The 6,992-nt window shown below is 38.0% G+C and overlaps 1 pseudogene; it reads left to right on the forward strand.

The window, feature by feature from the left end:
* Positions 1 to 5,929: 5,929 nt before the first annotated feature.
* LOC123394718 lies at positions 5,930 to 6,378 on the forward strand (annotated as a pseudogene).
* Positions 6,379 to 6,992: the final 614 nt, after the last annotated feature.

A 6,992-nucleotide genomic window follows, 5' to 3' on the forward strand; every position in this document is an offset into this window, starting at 1 on the left:
TATTATGGACTTTAGTATAATTTGGCATACTGTCTATGAGTTTTAAATATTCTTAGCATAGTAGTAAGTTTACAGTGGTATGAAAGAATAACTAAGATTTTTGGAAATGTTCAAACTTGAACTATTTTATGATTGTGTTATCTGAGCCTCAAGACCAGAGATCAAACTAGTAGATAGAGGTTGGGTTTGATTGGAAGAAAGGGATAATTCCTCTATGCAGAGAAAGAGTTATTTCATAGCTCAGTAATGGGAATCCTGTGATTTGGCCAATCAAGGATAAAGGTGTAAACCAGGGGTAGAATGTACTGGAAATGACAAGGAGAACAATATAGAAAGAAGAAAGTAAGGAGGATATTGGCGGGCCTTATGCAAAACCTAGGGTTCCCAGGTTTCTGTTGTAGGAATCTTAGTCCCAGGCTCCATATTCACTATGAAACCTTGATAAAGGCACTTATTTCTTTCTCTAAGCCATGGTTTCCTTGTCTTTCAAATAAGGGTAATTTCGTTCATGTGTAGACATATATGTTATAAAGAAGAGAAGAGAATTGTATAAAAGCTTTTCGAAAAATTACTTTCAGAATGTATAATTGAACAAAGTTCTTTTTGGAGGATGAGTTAAAATGGTGGTTCTAGAAAATGAGTTTAACTGTTCCAACCTGAGATTCCTCTGAGACGAGAGCAGGCATCCAGTGAATCTGCATTTCCACAGCACATTGATAGAGAAACGTAAATGGAAAGTAGGGAGAGAAGAGGAAATGTCTAACAAGTACTGAATATTTGCCACGCACCTGGAACATTCCATTTATTATGCTGTGTAATCCATCACCAACCCAGTGAGATGGTTAGTATTCTCCCTACTGTACAACAAAATCTCAGAGTTAAGGAATTTGTCCAGGTCCACACAGCTAATATAAGCATGAGACAAGCCTTGAACCAGGGCATAGCTGGCCTTACATTCAGGCTTTACACACCCACCAAAGCATCGGAGTTGTCCAGAGAAGACTCCTTCAACAATGTCATAGGAAAGGAAATGGAAAGCCTAAAGGATTCAGTCCCTTACAGCTTCAAGAAGCCAACTATAAGCCCCAAGTGTAATGGAAACCTTGTGGGTTTTTTTATCTGTAAAATCTGAGGAAATGCAAACTACTCCATGACCTGTTAGTTTAAATAGCAAATAATGTCTTTTATTATTCTCCATTAAGTAAAACTAAGATTCCAAAACAAGGAGTTATATTTATTTTAGGATTTTTTAGATGTCCTTTGCTGTGTTGTTAGGCACCCACTAAAGATGATCTACTCAAGGATTAATACTCTGGGAAAAAGAGGGAAGACAAAAATATCTCCACTATTTACCGTCTGCAAATTTTCAACCTAATGCCGACATTTTGCCTTAGGACAGTGTTTTACCACTACTACTACTGCTGCTGCTGCTACTATTACTACTACTACTACCAACATCATCATTATTTAGAGTCACATGGAAGATTTTGGAGTCTGAAACTGTATCCACTAAAAGTACATTTTCTTCACTGTCCCATATGTGCAAAAGCTTAAACAGCTCAGAATCTGTTTGTATATTAGAGTTAAGTAGCAGGTTATGTCAGAGAGACAGCACTCTGAATTTTATAGTAAAATTAATTGATTTCAAAGCCCTTCTCTGCCACTAACTATTCTGAGTCTGTTTCTATGTCTCAACTTACATGCAGGATTATTGTCATAATCACTTACTAATTATGTAAAATACCTGGCACTCAGTCAGTAATGAATAAATGGAGAATATGTTTATTTTAATTCCATTTTGCTGTTTCAGAGGAGAATTATACCTAATACTAATGGTCTTACAATTTTCATGCCTCTGTGGAAGGAAATATTCTATATTGTGGTCAATTGCAAGACAGCTAACAAACTCACAGAAGAATAAACCAGCAGTAATCTCTAACTTTACCCAATCCAGGCTACACACCTGATTTTTCTGGAAGTAATTTTCATTTGTAACTTCACATAGTTAAAAAAGTTAAATAGACCTATTAGGCTTATAACATAGACTGACAGCAATCCCCTCTCTTTTCTATTCTCTTCCCCAGAGGTCTTTTCATAATTACGGAGAAGTTAAAAGTTATCTTTATTTCATGTACTTTATAGGTGATCTAATTGGTTTTTTTTTTTTCTGTAGTAATTTAGGATCCTCTATTTCTGGACTCCTGAGGTTCCAAATAAAATACATTAAGATAGACATTTTTTTTTCATTCATTGTGCTGGGTTCTTGTGGGGCTCATGCAGTTTGGAGACTCAATTCTGGAGGATGTTCTTCCATAATTTCCTATGCAACATGGGAAAAAAATTTTCTGAGAAGAAAGTGATCACTTTCAGAAGCCCCTATTTGCCTGTTCTAGCTTTTATTTTGTAAACAACTTTTTGCCTTTTTTTTAAATCATTTCATTTTTTGATTCAATTTCTAGGAAATTTCCATGACTCAATATTCCAGTCTTTCAATCAAATTTCTTATTTTTAATCATTTTTTCCAAGAATTCATTTTTTAAAAAAATTATTTGACAGAGAGAGTGATTACAAGTAAGTAGAGAGGCAGGCAGAGAGAGAGGGGGAAGCAGGCTCCCGCTGAGCAGAGAGCCCGATACAGGGCTCGACCTCAGGACCCATCTATGTTGAAACCTGGGGCATTCACTAGGGCACATTTTAGTTGACCATAGTCAATAGTCCTGATCCATGAAAGATTGCATCATGGCAATTAAAAACCAGACATCAAAGAAGACTCAAATCCTTTAGGGATAAAAGTTTGAATATACCCCCAAGTAAATATTAACATCCAGTGACATGCCACCAAAGGAGAAGAGTACATGTAACGTGAGGTAGAAGAAGGTAGCTATGATAATCAACTTAGCTCACATAACCATCTACACAAGTGAAATCGAACACAGCTGTATTTTATGTAACCAATCCCTTTTTACTACATTGTATTATGTGAACTCTGACTTTACCTCATGTTTTAGATGTTAGGTGAGAACATCAAGGGATTTTTATCATCCTGGCATGATACAACAGCTAATGGGACTTCATACACTCCTCTGTCAGGAATATAAGGATTTTATTCCAATGAAATATGAGTGGATCTTGCAAATCAAAAAGAATGGACTACTAGAGATGACTTCTGTTTGGCACCCCCTCCAGATCCATTTTCCACTATTTTTTAACATTTTCTCATTTCTCACCCCGCTCCCAAACCACAAGATTCTCATTATCATAGGCTGGCCTATATGGATCACACCAAAGGGTTCCTATTGGGTTTGGTCAATGGCTCCAATGGTGAGCCCTGGCCATAGAATGCAGGGAGGGGAGGGGTGTGAGACAGGGAATTTTTTACTCCCTTGATTCTCTCCCTGAAGGGTTGGCTGGAGCTGGCTAGTTTCTTCAACCAAAGTCACTCACTATGCGCTTTGAGAAACGGACTCTGGGGGCCTGTGGGTGGCTCAGCTGGTTAAGTGTCTGAATCTCAATTTCTGCTCAGATCATGATCTCAGGGTTGTGAAACTGAGCCCCACAAAGGGCTCTACACTGGATGTGAAGCCTGCTTGGGATTCTCTCCCTCTGCCTTTTTCCCCTCACCCTCTCTTAAAAAAAAATATTACTTCTTTTTAAAAAAAAAAGCAACTAACTCTACACAACATTCTTCCCCCTTTCTTTTATGCTTTCAAGGTTAAAATAATAATGTCTTGGCTGTTACTAGCCTTATGTTCCTGTACATAAATAAATCTTTCTTGAAATATCCTATTTCAAGTGTACCATCTCTGTTTCCTGTGGGAACTATCTGATGCCATATATACACCATAATAGTTTTTACATAAATAAGTTTAAACAAATTTGTATTCAGTGTTAGTCTTCCTCCATATACAAACACATACATACTATAAACATTTTGCCATCAGTAACACTAAAAATATTACACTTTGGCTATATCCTAGTGGACATTCATCTTAATTTCCTGCAGATCCATTTTTAAGAAGTGAAATTGATGTGAATATTTTTAAGTATCTTAACCCAGATTTCCATATTGCCCTCCAGTAAACTTGTGTCAACTTATACTAATTTATATCAGGCTTATATGAGGCAACTTAATTCATTCATCTTTAGTTAAAGCTGGGTGTTAATACTTTATAATTTGCAAATTTATAGATGAAACAATTTCATAGTTTAATTTGCATTTCTTTTTTTAATTTTTTAAAAATTTTGTTCATTTTTTAAAAATTTCTTATCAGCGTAACAGAATTCATTGTTTATGCACCACACCCAGTGCTCCATGAAATACATGCCCTCCATAATACCCACCACCTGCCTCCCCCAATCTCCCACACCCCGCCCCTTCAAAACCCTCAGATTGTTTTTCAGAGTCCATAGTCTCTCATGGTTCACCTCCCCTTCCAATTTCCCTCAACTCCCTTCTCCTCTCCATCTCCTTATGTCCTCCATGTTATTTGCTATGCTCCACCAATAAGTGAAACCATATGATAATTGACTCTCTCTCCTTGACTTGTTTCACTCAGCATAATCTCTTTCAGTCCCATCCATGTTGATACAAAAGTTGGGTATTCATCCTTTCTGATGGAGGCATAATACTCCATAGTGTATATGGACCACATCTTCCTTATCCATTCGTCCACTGAAGGGCATCTTGGTTCTTTCCACAGTTTGGCGACTGTAGCCATTGCTGCTATAAATATTGAGGTACAGATGGCCCTTCTTTTCACTACATCTGTATCTTTGGGGTAAATACCCAGTAGTAATTTTCATTTCTTTTATTATCTCTAAGTTGAACATTTTCATATGCTCACTTTCCATTTACAAGATTTTATTTATTTATTTATTTATTTGAGATAGAGTAAATGAGAGGGCAGAGAAGCAGAGGGAGATGGACAAGCAGACTCCATGATGAGCATGGAGCCCCACAAGGGGCTTGATCTCAAGACCCTGAGATCACACTCTGAGCCAAAATTAAGAGTTGGATGCTTAACCAACTGACTCACCCTGACAACCTTGGCTTTCCATTTATATTTCCAGTAAACTATTTTTTTGTCTAAAAGAGTTCATCTCTCTTTTTCTTTCATGTCAAAGTACTTACCCTTGTCAATATTTTTTTTCAATTTATTTATTTTCAGAAAAACAGTATTCATTATTTTTTCACCACACCCAGTGCTCCATGCCAATTTTTGATGACAAAAAGAGCAAAATAAGAAATAAGGGGCACAATTGAATTTATTCAGTGTAGGATTTCTGAAGGAGTGAATCACAGATACTTTTCAAAGTTATTTTTAGGGTAAATTGTATTCTCTTCTTGAATATACACAATGATTATCATTAACATCACCAGGAACTGCATGAATAAGTTATCAACAGAAAAAAGAGTCTCTGAGTAGATATCAAAACTTACAATACAGTGTTATTTAAAATACTAGCCTAGAAAATAAGAGTTTCTTCATGAAAAGAGACTGGAGTGGCCCAGTTTCATGGAGGGGTAGAATTGTGAAATAGATCTGGAAAAGCAAGAAGAAGAAAAAATAATGATATCGAAGTCTGAACACTTGCCCCTCGATCCACATTAGAATTCCAACCATCCAGTTTCTATGACAGAGAGTTGTGATAAGGATCAAATGACATAGTATATTGTTTCTGGAACTTGGGTCAGCCAGCTGACAGAGGCTCCACCATGCATTATTTCACACTCATCCTCAACTCCTTCTACATAGCACACTTCCTAGAAAGGCTATACTCACTTCCTGTCTCTCTTCCACAAGTGATGCCCATGTGATATAACTGGTTATAAACAAAGAGCTTAATATAGGGGCACTTCTTTTTCTTTCCTGTTCCATGATAAATGCACTTTCCATCTCTGTCTGCCATAGTGAGAAGAGCGGCCGCCATGTCCACCCACCTGCAATGGATGGTCCCTGAGGAACTGCTCCAGCTTCCTGATGAAGAGGAACAAGAAGACATTCATTACCGACACCAATAACCTGAAGGCTCACAACTCCTTCCACTACCTGGGCTGATTCACCACTAGACTGTGGGCATGGAGTATGGGGCTAAGGGGAAAGGTATAGTGGTAACATGAAGCCCACATCCCACCAGCAATAACCGACCACCTTCTCCTTATGGAACCAGAATGCCCAGGCCACCCTCAGCAGCATCAAGCACATGATCTACAAGAACAAGTACCACCCAGATCTGCACATGCCTGCCATTCGCACAACGAGAGCCTTCCTGTGCAGTCAGAAGCCTGTGATGGTAAAGAAGAAGTGGCCTGCTCTACCAAGAGCTCCTGAACACCTGCCACTCACCTCCAAAGCAATAAAGATGTCAACCACCTGAAAAAGAGAGAAAGAGAGAGAGAAAGATGCAGATGGGGCAGCCATCTTGAAACAAAGACACAAAACCCCAACACACTAGGTTTGACAGAGCAGAAAGATATTTTTTTAAGCTGTGTTATTTTGAGATGTTGCCCAATCCCCCACCTGCCCAACTCTGGAGTGTCTCTCACCATACCTCTTGTTATGTGAAAATCTATACTGTTACCTGTCATCTACTGTAATCTGTGTGAGCAATCATATCCTGACTGGTAGATACATTGAAACTGGATGCTCACCTACCCCAATTTTTAGACGCTTACTTTTTATGCCCTTCAGGAGCCCATGAGAAAGAATTTAAATTAGGTTCTTAGCTGGGATTCATACAACTCAACTGATATTCTGGAGCTCTTCCAAAGGAAACTGAAAGAAAAGAAAACACAATGGAATCTCTATAAGAAAGTATGTATGAATGTTTCACAAAGGCATGAATGATGCTGACATCATTTTGGGGACCAGGTATGAGAACTAGTAAATTTCTGGGTAGAGAGTGAGGTGGTTCAGCCTTCTGTGAACTTTAAGAGTCAAACAGCTGTGGTATAAAGAACAAAACAGTATTTCCAGAGGTCAAATAGTTCT

This window comes from Mustela putorius, unplaced genomic scaffold (genome assembly GCF_011764305.1).
Source record: "Mustela putorius furo isolate JIRA1106 unplaced genomic scaffold, ASM1176430v1.1 tig00003836_pilon_pilon_pilon, whole genome shotgun sequence".
Classification (NCBI taxonomy): domain Eukaryota; kingdom Metazoa; phylum Chordata; class Mammalia; order Carnivora; family Mustelidae; genus Mustela; species Mustela putorius.